The sequence below is a fragment of the Dermochelys coriacea genome, chromosome 9 (genome assembly GCF_009764565.3).
Source record: "Dermochelys coriacea isolate rDerCor1 chromosome 9, rDerCor1.pri.v4, whole genome shotgun sequence".
NCBI classification, from domain to species: domain Eukaryota; kingdom Metazoa; phylum Chordata; order Testudines; family Dermochelyidae; genus Dermochelys; species Dermochelys coriacea.
The window spans coordinates 64414313-64433785 of record NC_050076.1 but is presented as its reverse complement, the minus strand read 5'-3'; positions in this window follow the sequence as shown (position 1 = coordinate 64433785).

Genomic DNA, 19473 nt, shown 5'->3' with positions numbered 1-19473 from the left:
TTGACAGCAAATTTCCAACCAACTATAGTGGAATTTTCACATTTGGAATTATGAGTCTTTGCTCCAGAAGCCTGATTCAAAGTTACATTCATCCAATCTTGGAACAGAAACAATACCCTGTGATCTAAAGGACCAGTCAAACCAGCTCACATATCACATACACAGAATGCACTGCTTGCGAATAAGCTACAGAGCAAGGATTACTCACTGGTGTTATGTGTTGAATGGTTTTGAGTAATGATTGAATCTGAGAATATCACATTCTGATTGTGACAGGTTTCAGAGTAGCAGCCGTGTTAGTCTGTATTCGCAAAAAGAAAAGGAGTACTTGGGCACCTTAGAGACTAACAAATTTATTAGAGCATAAGCTTTCGTGAGCTACAGCTCAAAAAGGTGAAATTTGTCCAATAACTGATTTGGTATAAATTATCCACACACCTCTATAAACACTAAAGGAGTGTGCGTGTAGAGAAAGATAGTGATGATCACACACTGCACTGAGAATATATATATAATACAGACTAACTCCATCCTAGACTAACTGCAAACTGCTAGGTTTCAGAGTAGCAGCCATGTTAGTCTGTATTCGCAAAAAGAAAAGGAGTACTTGTGGCACCTTAGAGACTAACAAATTTATTAGAGCATAAGCTTTCGTGAGCTACAGCTCACTTCATCGGATGTACATCTGCCATGTACATTGGCCAAACTGGACAGTCTCTACGTAAAAGAATGAATGGACACAAATCAGACGTCAAGAATTATAACATTCAAAAACCAGTTGGAGAACACTTCGATCTCTCGGGTCACTCGATTACAGACGTGAGAGTGGCTATCCTTCAACAAAAAAGCTTCAAAAACAGACTCCAAGGAGAGACTGCTGAATTGGAATTAATTTGCAAACTGGATACAATTAATTTAGGCTTGAATAGAGACTGGGAATGGATGAGTCATTACACAAAGTAAAACTATTTCCCCATGTTATTTCTCCCCCCACCCCACCCCCCACTGTTCCTCTGATATTCTTGTTAACTGCTGGAATTAGCCTACCTGCTTGTCACCATGGAAGGTTTTCCTCCTTTCCCCCCCCTGCTGTTGGTGATGGCTTATCTTAAGTGATCACTCTCCTTACAGTGTGTATGATAAACCCATTGTTTCATGTTCTCTGTGTGTGTGTATATAAATCTCTCCTCTGTTTTTTCCACCAAATGCATCCGATGAAGTGAGCTGTAGCTCACGAAAGCTTATGCTCTAATAAATTTGTTAGTCTCTAAGGTGCCACAAGTACTCCTTTTCTTTTTGCGAATACAGACTAACACGGCTGCTACTCTGAAACTCTCCTTACAGTGTGTATGATAAACCCATTGTTTCATGTTCTCTGTGTGTGTGTGTGTGTGTATATAAATCTCTCCTCTGCTTTTTCCACCAAATGCATCCGATGAAGTGAGCTGTAGCTCACGAAAGCTTATGCTCTAATAAATTTGTTAGTCTCTAAGGTGCCACAAGTACTCCTTTTCTTTTTGCAAACTGCTAGACCACTTACCATAGATGCTGGAACTAGAGGTGCTGGGGGGTGCTGCTGCATCCCCTGGCTTAAAGTGGTTTCCATCCTACACAGAGTTTATAGTTTGGTTCAATGGATCTCAGCACCCCCACTATAAAAATTGTTCCAGCGCCCCTGCCACTTACAATGTGCAAAGCACCATCTCTTTGCCAGTATGATGTACCCTTTAGCCTTAGGTTTCAGAGTAGCAGCCGTGTTAGTCTGTATTCGCAAAAGCCTTAATCACTGCTAACAGCTATTCATTGTCACGGACTCAGGTACTGTTACCAGCCAAATGGACTTCGATGGTACAAACTGTCTTGTTCATCTGGGCACGTACTCAAATATACACAGACCAGGGCTCCTGCTGTGTCGCATCCCCATTACAGCAGATTACAATTGTGGCATTTTTCTCAGTGATTTTTTTGTTTTGTATTGTATGTTAGTTCCATCTAGTGGTGAAAATGTGCACTACAGGTTAAATCGCAGTAACATTTCTTTCACGGGTGACATTTAAAAAAACCCAAATGAGATGAGGTTCCGTTATGCATATTTTCAGAGCTCCAGAATATTTTCTTACTCTTGAGGAAGCAGTAAAGTGGCATTGAGGGTTCCTCTGCTCCTTAGGAAATGTAACTGTATTATATTTTATTATTTAAATACAGCTCTTTGAAGTAAATAGCAATTTCCAAAACAGGAGTAAATCACTTTATTAAATTTCATTACACCATAAGAAACTTAGAAGTGACGTAAAACATGATTATTAAGGAGAAATAGCCAATGCCTGAACATAATGACCAAGGTGATCCATAGCATCTAGGAGCCTCATGGACCAGGACTCCATTGTACTCAGCACTGTATAAACAAACAACCAAAAAAACCCTCTCCTTGTCCCAAAGAGCTTACAATACAAGTATAAGAAAAGAGACCACAAATGGATGCAGAAAGGCTGGGGAGTACAAGGAAACACTGAGACAATACTTGCCAGTATTACCATGCATTGGCTGGTACCTGAGCTCAGTTCATAGGCTGAGATATCAGAGATAACTCCTATCTTCTTTTCTTCCCTTCTTTCCCCTTATGACTGATCTATGAACAGCTCATTGTTGATTTGTATCAGAGTGATATGAAGGGTGTGTAATGGGGCACCTGCCCCACACTGGGCTCTAGGGTGTTAATAAAGCCCTAGAGGAGCCTGCACAGGACATAACCAATCAGAGAAGGGCTGAAGGGAGCAGCCAATCAGGGCCAAGAAGGCCAATATAAAAAGGAAGCTGCAGGGCAGAGGAGGGAAGGTCTCTGCTGGGACCCCAGGGAGGAAGGACTATGTCTCTGGACGGCTGAAAGAACTGCACAGAGCATGCTGTGAGCAGAGACCAGGGGAGCAAGATACAGCTCCTGTCTGGCTGCTGGGGTTTGCAGGCTGAGACAAAGGCAAAGAGGATGCTGGTGCCATGAGGAAGTGGCCAGAAAATTTGCTGCTGTAGTCACTTAGGGACTGCAGGTCCCCTGGAAGTTGGGAGCACAGTGTGTGGTACAGCCAGAAGGCTGTGTTGCTGAAGCGGATGCGGCGGGCCTTGGAGAGACTTCTGCTCCCCAGAAAAGTTCAACCTCCAAAACTTGAGGATTCACCCCAGAAACGTTGAGCTCCATCCGAAAAGCACCAAGTGCCCCCAAAAAAGAAACAAAGATAAAAGCCCCTACCTGGAGAGTTTTCTGTCTACATCAGCCCCACTAGAGACTCTCCCTCCAGACAAGACCCTTTTCTTCTCCTGCATTCCTACCAAAGTTTCTCTCTCATGTCCCCTATAGTTTCTTCCCTGAGTTCCCACTCAGCTCACCCTCTTTTGGTGTCCTCACATCATCTTCTGAGCTCACACTCCCTTGAATTCTTTCTATTGTACTGTCCCTGGCTCCCAGTCTGCTTTCTTCATAGCTCTTTCTTTCTTTCACTCCCCACCCACGCTTACTTTCTTCTATGCGGCCCCCCCTACTCCTGATCATCTCATAGGGAATAAGCCAACCAAGTAAATGAAATCCCCCAGAAACAATCCCCCTTGATTGAGGGTCCCAGAAACAAGCAGTTTCAACCTAGAGTAGCTTCCAGTGGCTTAGAAGGAAGGGGCATGCTGCAGAGGCAACATTGCCTAAATTTGTACCCTACCCCCACTCCAAATCTGCAAGAGCAGGCTCCCCTCTGTACAAGAAAGCAGAGTAAGTCATGGGAGCCTTAGCTTATTCTATAGATCTCCATGAGATCTAGATAAGAAGCCAAGTTTGAGTCTGCAGTTTTAAAGCCATGTTTAAATGTTTCTCATGCATGTGCAGTAGAATTTCCTATTAGGAGGTTTCACTGATCTGAAGCTAGAGAAATCAGAAAACTGGAGTGCTGTGAAAGGCTTAAATTGGAGGTGCTGTGAAATGCTGAGCTCCCTCCAGAGTGCTTCAGTGTACCCTCTGCAGGTAGTATAACATTTTCCCACCCCTTGCTATTGTTTGTGCCTATAAGACACTATAGAACCCAGAACAAATATAGGGACAATGTATATTTATTTTTTATGGTGGAGCCAAAATTATAAACAGCCCCCTTTTGCAACAAACCCTTAATAATGATTCTGAAGCGACTTTCTTCCAAGACCAGCCAGTGTTAGAGCCCCCGCTGTGCCTCGTACCTTTCCATGCACACAAACACATTTTTCTCTTTAGTTAGAATTCAATATACGTTTGCAAGAGTTGTCCTGATGTTTCCTCCTAATTCTGCCCCCTGCTCAGTCTCCATCCCAGGTGAGAGTGCATCCTGCCCGAGATATTTCATTTAAAAAAGAAACCATACAGGATAGTGATCTACTGCTGCATAAACCTGTATAACAAAGCCTAGCTTTCCAAGGGTCTTAAGCATTGCAAAGGATCCCCTGTAACCTTGAAGTACATCCCAGAGGCAAAGGGATGTGTTACTGAGATTCTATTAGCAGCTGGGCAAATAAATCTATGTAACACTGCAGACATTTGTTGGAGTTACTCACCCAGGAAGCAAACAAGTGCTGACTTAATTAATTAGGTCAGAGAGGGCAAGCTGGATGGGGCTTTTGATGGATAAGTTGAGCCATCAGGGTCCTGATGTTCAATGTCTAAAGTAAAATATCCCAAATCTGCACATCACTGCAATAAAGCAGAAGGGTTTAGAATGTTAATGTGCAAGCCTGATTGGCTGGTGCTGTTGGAGCCAGTGTTCATCTGGGTAAAATCGTCATGAGCTGTAACAGGAAGATGGACCACCCATGATGGAGATGACATACCACGAGTGATTTCTCTGGAGTAGGATTTTCCATTGCATTGGTGACAATGTGGGTCTTTGATATAAGCCTGAACCAGGCTTCGGAGAGAGTTTTGCTTTGGTGAGGACTGGGCTAGTGGTTAGATAAAGAATTTTTGTATGTTAAAGATATATGAATATTTCAGTTTTTAATGTGACCCCAAATCCATTTCCTTATCTAGCTATTTCTAAGGCTCCTATCTCTCCCATAGAAAAGACTAAACATACTTTTTGGTCAAAATAAGAAAGGTCACCTGTATTTGCACTCTATTGTCAACACACTTCTGCATGCTGTACATGCCACCTATGAACTCTCCCTACCATCGCTAAGATTAATTTCCCAACTTATTTTCCAACTCATATACTGAGATCTTTCAAGCACTGGAAAGTATCCTTTTATCTGTAGAAATATAAATGTGCACCAAGGCAGAGATCTGACCTTCATCCACACAGACAAAAATAGACCCGATCTTGCAAACTCTAACTCATGCAAGTCATTGTTGTCTCCAGCTGCTTTCCCACTGAAGTCAATGGGAAAGACTACTTATCTGAGGGAAGGTTTATGGGAATGGTTCCTATATTTTCTTGCCATACTATAGAAGAAAGGAATAGCTTTGACTGTATTGTCAATGCAACTAGAAGGAAATCACGGATCTGTGTCTTTATGTGCATTGGTCTGTATAGTTTCAATTTGATAACAATAGGGGATTCCTGGGACAGATTTGCTTCATGTCAGCACTGTTTGCTTCATGTTTTCTTATGACATATGGTTAATTATGGCATAACAGATGTAGACATTAGCAAAATTAATGTGCTGATAGTCCAACTACACTCATATTTATCAAATCACAGCCATCTTGGTCTACACTTCACTAGATCACACCACCTAACAGCAAGCAACCATGCACAATGGGGTCCTAGTCCATGTCTTAGCTTCCTAGGTGGTACAATGATACAAATAAAATAATAGTAATTAATAACAACACAAACTCCCAAAGAAATAATAGATGGACACAAGAATCAAAGAAACACCATGTAAACCCCAGACATAGGAAACCTAATTGATATTTTCCTGTACAAACATGATGACCAAAAGACATCAACTTGCTGCACAAAGGCCAACACAGACTCTTCAACTGAACAGCAAATCAATTGCTAACCTCGGCACTGATGGAAAGAGGATTGCAACTCAAAAGGAAAGAGAAGCCAGGAATGATTGTCTGATGCCAACTGAATTGAAAAGACAGGAAACTCTCCAGCTTAGAATACCAAGACTCACTCAACTCTGATCTTTGCTACAGCTGCTATGGTATACCTCAGAACAACAAAGAGAGACCTCCAAGTGCATGTTGCAGAAGCTTTATTATCGAGGCTGGGACCTCAGTTGCACTTTATGTCTTTAATACACACCAGTTGGGTCAGGATTACTGAGGATGTTGTGGGAGCTAGAAAGAATACAGCTTGACTGTCAGATCCCATGGTGAGTTTGCAGGGCTGGCAGTGACTGAAAACTATAACTGTGGGTCTTCCCATGGGTAGTCGCTGTCCTTACATACACACTCATGACAATTTGGAATTAAACACTCCTGGAGTCTAGTGCCACTTGCTGCAACTACAAATTCCAGGAGTCTTTGCACAGCTCTTCAAGAAGAGGCGTATGGGGATTGGGAAGCAGATGGCCATAATGCTCATGCAAAGCTTTGGATGGTGGAGACCCATATCCCCTGTCTCAGAAATTATCAGTGGTGAATAGGGCCCCAGGGTGTGTGAGGTTTTCAGGGGGCAGGGTCAGAGTAAGGAGAGTAATCACTTAAGATGAGCTATTACCAGCAGGAAAGCAGGGGGGGAGGGAAGAAACCCTTTTGTAATGATAATTAAGGTGGGCCATTTCCAGCAGTTGACAAGAACGTCTGAGGAACGGTGGGGGAGGAATAAACATGGGGAAATAGTTTTACTTTGTGTAATATGTACATTGGTCAAACTGGACAGTCTACGGAAAAGAATAAATGGACACAAATCAGACATCAAGAATTATAATATTCAAAAACCAGTTGGAGAACACTTCAATCTCTCTGGTCACTCGATTACAGACCTGAGGGTGGCTATCCTTCAACAAAAAAACTTCAAAAACAGACTCCAAAGAGAGACTGCTGAATTGGAATTAATTTGCAAACTGGATACAATTAACTTAGGCTTGAATAGAGACTGGGAATGTATGGGTCATTACACAAAGTAAAACTATTTCCCCATGTTTATTTCCCCCACCCCCACCGCCCACTGTTCCTCAGACATTCTTGTCAACTGCTGGAAATGGCCCACCTTGATTATCACTACAAAAGGTTTTCTTCCCTCCCCCCCTGCTTTCCTGCTGGTAATAGCTCATCTTAAGTGATCACTCTCCTTACAGTGTGTATGGTAACACCCATTGTTTCATGTTCTCTGTGTATATAAATCTCCCCACTGTATTTTCTACTGAATGCATCCGATGAAGTGAGCTGTAGCTCACGAAAGCTTGTGCTCAAATAAATTTGTTAGTCTCTAAGGTGCCACAAGTACTCCTTTTCTTTTTGCGAATGTCTACACTGACACTGCATCGACCTAACTACATCATCAGTGGGGCAGTGATGTTGGCCTCAGATACACAGTTTGCCAAAACAATTCCCTAGCCCTTCTGTCATCAACTAGTCTCAAGGAATTCCCTCTTCTCTCCTTGGGTTAGTTATTGCTCAGACTTTGCCACACAACCAACCAAGTGCATTGGGCAATGGCCTCTATTGTTTCCAACTATTAGTACACAAAGTAATAATACATGGTGTCTTTTACTCAGCCTGAAAGTAGGGTAACCAAGTCTCTGATTATCTACAGAGCAAAGACTTGTCTGATGGTTGGAAATAACACTTTGCATCTTAACGGTATGTTCTTGTGCCTCATCAAAATATTTGTGTAGGATGCACTATTAAGCAGCTTTGAAGTGATCTATCTATGGTTATTTTAACAACGCCGTAAAGGGTTTGGGGAAATCTTAAGCCAAAAGGCACTATACAAGTATAATGTGATATGAAGAAAAAGGCATTTCTTCACAGAATAACAGGTACTAAATGACAAATACAAGAAGCCCCCAAGACACTGCATTAATTTTCATGATTGTGATCGTATCTCACTGCACCAAGCAGCTAGGGGCAGATGATGAGCCAGGTGTTGGCAGGCTGGTTGTGGGGTGAAACTGACATAACATTTATTAAAAGTTAAACATAATAAAACATGTAAAACCCCAGGTCTCTCAGATAAGTGTTTATAGCCTAAAAAGCCTAAGGATGCTTAGTTTGCTGGCTTTACCAAAACTTTGCCTTGTGTGATTTACTTCCTCAGGCCTTCAATAAAAGTAACCAGTTTTAGTCCGCTACTTGGCTGCTAATTGTCCACTTGTGGTGCTTAGTCTCAGCTGGATCTTCCTCTGCCCAAAGGCAGTTGTGTCCAGGCAAGTGCTGTTTGCACATGTAAACTGCTTCAGAATAAGAGTGGGTGGCTCCTGCTTTTCATGCAAGACTGATAGTGAGAAAAGGAACACGTACAAAGCCAAATGAAGAAATATGCCCATAACAGGGCAGTCTCCTCTCTGCTCAGGGCTAAAACATAGAGATTGAAAGGGAGCAGGAAATGGGATGGGATGGTGCTACCAGCTTCCTTTTGAGGCCTCTTACTCTCAGGGTTTCCCCTGGACAAAAAAAAAGCAGGGAAGGGAATTCTTTCCATTTTCTAGGTATCAACCTGGGAGTCTTGCTGCCTTCTCCAGAACCCAGGTAGGCAAAAAGGGAAACAAAAGAAGCCTAAACTAACAGGTTAGTCTGACACATTTCACCAGTGACAGGCATCCCCTGCAAATGGGAAAGCGCTGAACTCAAATGTCTGAGGAAGAAACATTAAGGAAGAGCTACACAATAGGTTTAGCTCTCAAGCTGGGCAGGAACAGGATTTTCCATTTTGCAGGAAATGTCACCATTTCAAGCTTTTTAAATTTTTTTTATTATTTCTGAAATGGACCAAAAATTTCTGAAATTTCCCATAAAACAAAATTCTAATAACTGGGGTCAATGTTCAGTTTTGATAAAACTGAAATCCTTCATTCTGATTTTGACACTTATGTAATATACAATTTTACAACGGAAACTATTTGTTTCGAAATGGAAAATCAAAATGCTATCTTTGGAAAGGTCAAAACAGAACAACACTTTGACCTTATTAAAATACTCTTGTAAATTTTTCTTTTGAAATGATGTTTTGTTGAAATTGTCAAAAGCAAGAAGTTTCACAGAAATGGATCAAATTGGCACTTTCCAACAGAACAGTGTTCCATCCAAAAATTTCCAACCAGCTCTCTTCAGCACCATCTCTTCAACATAAGGCATCGGTCCCCTTTTTCACAGAATGCTCTGAGGGTATGTCTTGAATTTATTTGCGCTCAGGCTCCTCCTCTCAAGTTAACTGAGCCATACTTTGCAGTAACATCTGAGCTGCTGAGTCCATAGTGGTGCTGCAGTCCCTTGGAATGTGTCCCCAGAAGTCTTGGCAAAATACATGATTCCCTGTGCTGCAATAAGATGAACTGCTCGGACTTCTTTCCCAGTGAACTGTGGGAGCGCTTCTCTGTCATTTCTGGCACTTGGGGAATTGTGGGAAGGTCCTGGAGGACCAGTGACACCCAAGAGAGCTAACCTGCATCAACACAAGAGTGGCTGTGTTAGCAGTTGGTGAATTGTGCCAACTCAGGCTTTATCTTGTACCCCTTGATGGGTTAGCTAACTTGAGTTAAAAGCATCATGTGCTGGTTTTAAGGGTGTATGTGGATGGGACTTGAATTAGAGGCTGCACTTTTGTTATAACTTGACTTGATTATGACTTTCAGGGCTTTCCTTCCCTGCAAAATCTACCTGCCACTTTCCCTCTGCTTCGGCCAGGAACTACCCTGTGCCCAGTCTATACTTGATGTAGCATTCTGCTCTGGTGTGCTGGTATAGCTGTACTAGCTGACACAGTGTGAGTAGGGGAGGCAGACCCCTGGCTCCCCCCATTCCCAGCCCTATCCTGCCCACTTGCTTGCTGGGGGAGGTAGCAGCTGCTTTTCCCCCTGCATAGCTGCCCCCAATCCAGGCAACTAGCCCAAGGGAGTAAGGGAAAGCTTTACACCTCAGCTTACTCCTGACACCAGTCACAAGCCAGGCCACAATCTGGCTCTTTGCTAATATCATTTGGTGTGATTCTACCTTTCTCTGCAGCCTGATGAAAATGTCCATGAACAGCAGGATTGAGAGAGACCCTGGCCCTTGAAGGAAGACAGTGAACCACACCCATTTTTCATCCCCTAGCAAAGAAGAAAACACCTATCAGGATCCCTCCATGAAAAGAACCAAAAAGCTTTAGTGATCATCATGGCTTATAGCACCAGACTGGTGAAGGTGAACTGGTGTTTTGTAACATAGCCATGATTTGATATAAAAGTTAAGCCATAGTGGTTCAAAGCTCAGTGAGAGATTGTGACCCCTTTACACACACTGGTGAGCACCTATTTTCACAAGTTGTCCTATGAATAACGAAATTACAATCTGGCCCTTAACAGGTAACTTTATTAGACATAGTTCCATTAAGCTGAGCTCATCCCCTACTTAAAATATCTAATTGGTTGGATGTCAGACCATACATGTGCATAACTTGAATGCACATGGAGAATTTGATTCTTCTGATTTACCCCTTTGCAATCAATGGCCTGAATTCTGAGTTACTGTGGGGCACCACTCTGACTCTGTAAAAAGTGGACACAATTACCCAAATTAATTGCAAGAGCAGTGTAAAGTTGCTTTGGAGTAACTGAGAATCATGTTTGGTACCACAAAGTTCTAAACACAAATCCAGACTAATACCTGGGTTTAAAAACGCCTTGACTGCTTTTTTTTTTTCACCAAATGCATCCAATGAAGTGAGCTGTAGCTCACGAAAGCTTATGCTCTAATAAATTTGTTAGTCTCTAAGGTGCCACAAGTACTCCTTTTCTTTTTGTGAATACAGACTAACACGGCTGCTACTCTGAAACCAGTGAAAATCAAATATTTCTTTAGCTGTGTCAGAAAACTAAAGATGTGAGGAACTTGTAAGTGCTCCATTAGCCACCAGAGGGAACCCTGGAATGTCATGACTGATCAAAAGAGTGAATTTAGCAAGGAAACTGGGAAAACTCGTGGCTGAAAAAGTACTAAATACTTTCTCAACTAGCTACCAAACTTAGCATGAAAATGTACTATCTAATTTTCTGTTTCAATAATAATTTCTAGCAAAATGTCTCCCCAACACTACCAAATCTAGTAAATGATTTTTATGTAGAATTCCAGTGTCTGTTTGTAGGAGGAGAATAGGGCTGTTACATTGTAAGGGCTAGGTTGCTTTTTTGTGATAGAGACATGCATTTACATGAATAGTCCCTTTTGACCTGTGAGGAAGATCACATTTGTATGAGTAAGGGTTACACAATTTAGACCCAAGACTCCTCTGTTATTGAAACAAAAACATACTATCCTATATGAGCCATGTGTCCAATCAAAACTAAGCACACAGTGATATTCAAATAGTGAATACTCTGAACAATTCACTAACATTTTTGGCAAGTTTCACATAAGATCTGCTGGCAGACAATTTACAAACAAAAAAGGAGGTGGAATTTGTCAGATAAACTACTCACTTTGAATTATTCACCTAGCTGAGCTCTAGAGTAATTACGGTTAACCTTGGTTTATGTTCTCAAATTGTGCATATTTTTTTATTTTGAAGAAAGTTTTCTATTGTAGCTTGAATAAGGAAATCTTGTTTTTAAAAAGCCAAATCTAACATGAACAGCACATCCATGTATTAGATAATACACAGGAATAAAAATGTTTGAAGACGCTCAAGCTATACGTTTTTCAGAGGTGTAATCAGATGGAAACAAGAACTTGCCGATGGCCAGAAACACAATCCCTGCTAACCACTGAAGGGTTAAATTTTCCAAAGGTGGCTTACACCTATATGCCAAATTTCCTATGGCACCTCAAACCAGTCTCTTTTTATGTGTGAGCGTAAATACCTGTGCATGCATTTTCAAATGCTAAAACCCAGGCATGCAGGTGATGTAGTCTAACACATCTGTGAGGGTGGTGCATTTTACATATATAAATTATAAAACATCTGAGCAGATAAACCCACTGGCTTTCAGCCATGTACCAGCTTCTTGAAACTGAATGAAACAAGAGTTGTGACAACCCTTCTGCATAAGTATCTGTCGTCTTAGTTTTCTTTTCTGTTCCATAACCCATGGAATTTATTTGAGAATGGTGCCTGCAGACTAATTGCTCAAATACAGCCTCAAGTTGAACAACCTTGCTCTCTTAACAGATCATACACACATTTCATGCGTGAGGAGTTGCATGTTGAATCTTGAGAAATTATGTTAATACCATTTAAATTTATTTCTATATTAAATGTAACAAACTGTCCTCTTGAATTGGATTGCAATGTTTCATGTAATCCTATTTTGTGGGAAAAGATTGGCAATTACCTAGCCACCTATAATTTAGGTAGGCTGCCTTTATTGGTACTTGGCCTGTAGTCCCAACATTAGCATCAGCCATGGAGTGATCTGACGCTGCCTGTATCAGCTATTTTGGCTGGAACATAAATATAGCAATTGGCATTGATTCTTTGATAATGCCTTATTGCTTGGGGGGGGGGGGGGTGGATAGCTAAACAAGATTGCCACTTTCCCCCATTATTACATAGAATTTATGAGGAATTGTTGTATTTGATATCATTTAATCCGCCTGATAACTAGACTAATTTGACATCAACCCACTTTATTTTAACTTGATTTGTTTATGTGTATTTTTATATTATTCCCACAACACACAAAGGTGAGATTTCTCACACGTGGCAGATCTAGGGTGCCTTAATTTCTGAGTGCCTAACTTGATACACGTTAATGGATCCTGGTTTTTAGAAAGTGCTATTGCTTCTCCTCTAACCGCAGAGGCCAGAGGCAGACTCCTGGTGACAGATTATCCTTCTGTGGCAGCAGCACCAGCAGCCCCTGAATATGTGGGCTCCCAAGCCAGGCTGGGTCTGACGGGGTTGAGTTTTACTCCAGTGCCATCCACTTGAAGTTTCTCATCTGATCCCCTCCACTTGGCCCCGTGACTCCTCATCTTCTGACTTCCCTTGTGCCCCCTCACATCCCACTCTTAACACTTCACCTCTCACTCTCCTCTGGCTCTTTCCCTCACAATATAAACCTGCTTTAGTGTCTCCCATCTTAAAACCAAACATCTTGACCCCATTTGCTTATCCAACCATCACTCCCTACCTCCCTTCTCCCTTCCATCTCTAAGCTCATTGAGCATGCTGTCTGGAAACCCTCTCTTTCAGTTTTGTTTTGGCTGTGCACCTTGCACGCCACTGAAACTGTTCTACCCAAAGTCTTTGATCTCTTCCAAGCCAGTCCTCCATCCTCATCCTCCCTAACCTGTCAGCTACCTTTAACTGTATGGACCATGCTCTTCTTGACATTTTGTTCTGCTGTATTCAGAGTAGCAGCCGTGTTAGTCTGTATTCGCAAAAAGAAAAGGAGTACTTGTGGCGCCTTAGAGACTAACAAATTTATTAGAGCATAAGCTTTCGTGAGCTACAGCTCACTTCATTGGATGCAACCGATGAAGTGAGCTGTAGCTCATGAAAGCTTATGCTCTAATAAATTTGTTAGTCTCTAAGGTGCCACAAGTACTCCTTTTCTGTCCTGCTGTAGTTTCTGTGACTCTATTCTCTCCTGGTTCTCCTCATACCCTGAAGGAGTGATTAGACAGATATCCTTTAAAGGATCCTTCTATCCACCCTCCAGCTTTCTGTGAGGGTTCCACAAGGTGTTGACCTTGGTCCCCTCCTCTTCTTCAGCTTATCTCTGGGTAACCTCATCTAGAAACACAAATTCAGCCACCATATCTATGCTGATGGCGCGCAGATCTGCTCTACTCCATATCTGTCTCTGGTCCAAACTAAAATCTCAGCCTGTCTCTTTGACATCTTCTTGTGGACATCTAACCATCTGCTCAACCTCTGCTAAAACAGAGCTCTTAATCTCTCTTCCCTCCCTCATCCTCTCTGCTACTTCCTTTCTTCATCACTATGGGCACCACCACTTGGGCCTGCTCCAAGGAGGAGGGAGAAAAATTGTTCTCTTTAATCTCAGAGGATAGGACAAGAAGCAATGGGCTTAAATTGCAGCAAGGGCGGTTTAAGTTGGACATCAGCAAAAAAACCTCCTGTCAGGGTGGTTAAGCACTGGAATAAATTGCCTAGGAAGATTGTGAAATCTCTGTCATTGGAGATTTTTAAGAGTAGGTTAGACAAACACCTGTCAGTGATGGTCTAGATAATACTTAGTTCTGCCTTAAGAACAGGGGACTGAACTAGAAGATCTCTCGAGGTCACTTCCAGTCCTATAATTCTGTTTGTTTTCTATTAAATTCTATAGAACTTTTCCATAAGGGATTAGGAAAAAGAATGTGGAAACATTGGACCAAAGAGTTGGGTGTGCCCAGCTGTTTTTGGCAGACTTGACTGGGGAGTAGGGGCAAAGGTGATATACCATAGCCTTTCAACCCTTCTGGCCCTCAGCAGGGAGATGTGAGAGGTTTCATTGTCTTCTTGCTCCCCATCCCGTGTTCAAGATAGGGTAACTTCTGAGGCTGTTACAAACTGGATCTGCCACTGAGTGGCACTACACCAACTGGGATTGCCAGAGCACAGTGCACTCCATCCATACCCCTTCATCTCTTTGACATGATCCCACCACATCCTCCTACATTGTGGGAGGCTGAGGAAAGGTGGTATAGAGCTATCTATGCCACCTGAGAATTCCCCCTTGCAGGAGCAAGTCCTAGGACAGCTTTAAGTCTGCTTTATCCTCTTCCCTCCTTTGTCCTACAGAGCCAGTATGGCTGTAGGAAAGTAGCTCAGTAGAGTTGCCTAGCCAAAACTGAGGGCAGAATTTGGAGACAATAGGATGGTTTAGGAGAAACTGAGGTTAGAGTGTGACCCACACAGTCTTTATTTCTGGTGGTGATGTACTGCCCAGAAAAATACCAACTTGACTGACTCAAATTCTCAAACTCTTCAGGTTTGCAGGGCTGGCTGTTAAGAATATATCATAACCTGAGCAAATGTGATTTGGAATCACTAAGACAAGGGCCTAATCTCTTTTACATCTATAATATTCATCTGACTTGCTTTAGCGTTTATATGTGCCTGCAATATTGTTGAAAAGTGATAGTTAAATAAAAACCCTTCTCTGCTATTGATTTGCTCTTTCCCTTACTTGTGAGCTGCAAAAAAGTTGTAGACATTGTCTGCTTGCCATGGGCATATAAGCTATTTAGACTCCTGAATTCTCTAGATTGTTTGTTTTCTATCCAACAGCTATACCAATCACCCAAAAGGTGTGTGTTGTGTTTCAGAGTGCCTCCATCTCTCCACACTTACGGATGGGGAGAAGGTAATGCTTTCTTCAGTTAAAAAGAGTTTTCTGTATTGGGGTTTACTGTGTGTCAAATTGGATGATGAAATAGCAAATATGATGGAAAAATGTAATTTATCTTTGCTAATCAGAAGTCTTACAAGGTAGCTAGCCCTGTCCTCACAAGACAATCTTAGTACCTGCTCTGAACAGGTGTAAACTAAGGGTATGTCTACACTGTGAAATTAGGTCGAATTTATAGAAGTCGGTTTTGTAGAAAGCATTTTTATACAGGCAATTGTGTGTGTCCCCACACAAATGCTCTAAGTGCACGTAGTCGGCGGAGTGTGTCCACAGTACCGAGGCAACTGTCGACTTCCAGAGCATTGCACTGTGGGTAGCTATCCCACAGTTCCCACAGCCTCTGCCGCCCATTTGAATTCTGGGTAGAAATCCCAGTACCTGATGGGGCTAAAACATTGTTGTGGGTGGTTCTGGGTACATATTGTCAGGCCCCCCTTCCCTCCCTCCTTCCATGAAAGCAAGGGCAGACAATTGTTTTGCGCCTTTTTTCTTGAGTTACCTGGGCAGACGCCATACCACGGCAAGCATGGAGCCTGCTCAGCTCACCGTCACTGTATGTCTCCTGGGTGCTGGCAGACGTGGTACTGCATTGCTACACAGCAGCAGTTTATTGCCTTTTGGCAGCAGACAGTGCACTATGACTGGTAGCCATCGTCAACGTAGTCCTGGTTGCTCATTTAACCGACCTCAGTGAGGTCAGGGGCACCTGGGCAAACATGGGAGTGACTCAGCCAGGTCATTTCCCTTTTAAGTTTCGTCTCATGGTGATTCAGTCCTACCGGCAGTGCACTGTCTTTTAATCAGCAGCCAGCAGAAGAGATGGCCAGCAGTCATACTGCACCGTCTTCTGCCAAGCACCCAGGAGATGATGATGGCTAGCAGTTGTACTGCACAGTTAGCTGCCAGCAAGATGTATAAAGATAGATGAAGTGGATCAAAACAAGAAATAGACCAGATTTGTTTTGTATTCATTTTCTCCTCCTTCCCTCCCTCCGTGAAATCAACGGCCTGCTAAACCCAGTTTTGAGTTCTATCCTTGAGGGGTCCATTCTGTTTCTCGCAAAGCCACCCCCTTTGTTGATTTTAATTTCCTGTAAGCCAACCCTGTAAGCCATGTTGTCAGTCGCCCCTTCCTCCGTCAGGGCAATGGCAGACAATCGTTCCGCGCCTTTATTCTGTGCAGATGCCATACCACGGCAAGCATGGTGCCTGCTCAGATCACTTTGGCAATTAGGAGCACATTAAACACCACACACATTATCCAGCAGTATGTGCAGCACCAGAACCTGGCAAAGCGAAACCGGGCGAGTAGGTGACATCAGCACGGTGATGAGGACATGGACACAGACTTCTCTCAAAGCACGGGCCCTGGTAATGTGGGCATCATGGTGCTAATGGGGCAGGTTCATGCGATGGAACGCCGATTCTGGTCTCGGGAAACAAGCACAGACTGGTGAGACTGCATAGTGTTGCAGGTCTGGGACGATTCCCAGTGTCTGCGAAACTTTTGCATGCGTAAGGGCACTTTCATGGAACTTTGCGATTTGCTTTCCCCTGCCCTGAGGCGCAAGAATACCAAGATGAGAGCAGCCCTCACAGTTGAGAAGCGAGTGGCAATAGCCCTGTGGAAGCTTGCAACACCAGACAGCTACCGGTCAGTCGGGAATCAATTTGGAGTGGGCAAATCTACTGTGGGGGCTGCTGTGAAGCAAGCAGCCAACGCAATCAAAGATCTGCTGATATCAAGGGTAGTGACCCTGGGAAATGTGCAGGTCATAGTGGATGGCTTTGCTGCAATGGGATTCCCTAACTGTGGTGGGGCCATAGATGGAACCCATATCCCTATCTTGGCACCGGAGCACCAAGCTGGCGAGTACATAAACCGCAAGGGATACTTTTCAATAGTGCTGCAAGCACTGGTGGATCACAAGGGACGTTTCACCAACATCAACGTGGGATGGCCGGGAAAAGTACATGACGCTCACATTTTCAGGAACTCTGGTCTGTTTCAAAAGCTGCAGGAAGGGACTTTCTTCCCAGACCAGAAAATAACCGTTGGGGATGTTGAAATGCCTATAGTTATCCTTGGGGACCCAGCCTACCCCTTAATGCCATGGCTCAGGAAGCCGTACACAGGCAGCCTGGAGAGTAGTCAGGAGCTGTTCAACTACAGGCTGAGCAAGTGCAGAATGGTGGTAGAATGTGCATTTGGACGTTTAAAAGCACGCTGGCGCAGTTTACTGACTCACTTAGACCTCAGTGAAACCAATATTCCCACTGTTATTACTGCTTGCTGTGCGCTCCACAATATCTGTGAGAGTAAGGGGGAGACATTTATGGCGGGGTGGGAGGTTGAGGCAAATCGCCTGGCTGCTGGTTACGCACAGCCAGACACCAGGGCGGTTAGAAGAGCACAGGAGGGCGCCGTGCACATCAGAGAAGCTTTGAAAACCAGTTTCATGACTGGCCAGGCTACAGTGTGAAATTTCTGTTTGTTTCTCCTTGATGAAACCCCCCGCCCCTTGGTTCACTCTACTTTGCTGTAAGCTAACCACCCTCCCCTCCCCTCCTCCCTTCGATCACCGCTTGCAGAGGCAATAAAGTCATTGTTGCTTCACATTCATGCATTCTTTATTAATTCATCACACAAATAGGGGGATAACTACCACGGTAGCCCAGGAGGGGTGGTGAAGGAGGGAAGCAACAGGAGGGGTGGTGGAGGAGGGAAGGAAAAGGCCACACAACACTTTAAAAGTTTAAAACTTATTGAATGCCAGCCTTCTGTTGCTTGGGCAATCCTCTGGGGTGGAGTGGCTGGGTGGCCGGAGGCCCCCCCATCGCGTTCTTGGGCGTCTGGGTGAGAAGACTATGGAACTTGGGGAGGAGGGTGGTTGGTTACACAGGGGCTGTAGCAGCGGTCTGTGCTCCTGCTACCTTTCCTGCAGCTCAACCATACGCTGGAGCATATTAGTTTGATCCTCCAGCAGCCTCAGCATTGAATCCTGCCTCCTCTCATCACGCTGCCGCCACCTTTTAGTTTCAGCCCTTTCTTCAGCCCGCCACCTCTCCTCCCGATCATTTTGTGCTTTCCTGCACTCTGACATTGTCTGCCTCCACGCATTCGTCTGTGCTCTGTCAGTGTGGGAGGACAACATGAGCTCAGAGAACATTTCATTGCAAGTGTGGGTTTTTTTGCCTTCTAATTTTTGCTAGTCTCTGGAAAGGAGAAGATCCTGTGATCCTTGAAACACATGCAGCTGGTGGGGAAAAAAAAGGGACAGTGGTATTTAAAAAGACACATTTTATAGAACAATGGGTACTCTCTTTCATGGTAAACCTTGCTGTTAACATTACATACATAGCATATGTGCTTTCGTTCCAAGGTCGCATTTTGCCTCCCCCCAGCACGTGGCTAGCCCCTCCACCCTTAAGAAAAGCACCCTATTTCAACCAGGTGACCATGAATGATATTACTCTCCTGAGGATAACACAGAGAGATAAAGAACGGATGTTGTTTGAATGCCAGCAAACATACACTGCAATGCTTTGTTCTACAATGATTCCCTAGTACATGCTACTGGCCTGGAGTGGTAAAGTGTCCTACCACGGTGGATGGAATAAGGCTGCCCTCCCCAGAAACCTTTTGCAAAGGCTTTGGGAGTACATACAGGAGAGCTGCGAATGCCAGGGCAAATTAATCATTAAACATGATTGCTTGCTTTTAAACCATGTATAGTATTTTAAAAGGTACACTCACCAGAGGTCCCTTCTCTGCCTGGCGGGTCCGGGAGGCAGCCTTGGGTGGATTCGGGGGGGGTACTGGGTCCAGGTCCAGGGTGAGAAACAGTTCCTGGCTGTCGGGAAAACTGGTTTCTCCACTTGCTTGCTGTGAGCTATCTACAACCTTATCATCATCATCTTCCTCATCCCCAAAACCTGCTTCCGTGTTGCCTCCATCTCCATTGAAGGAGTCAAACCACACGGCTGGGGCAGTGGTGGCTGAACCCCCTA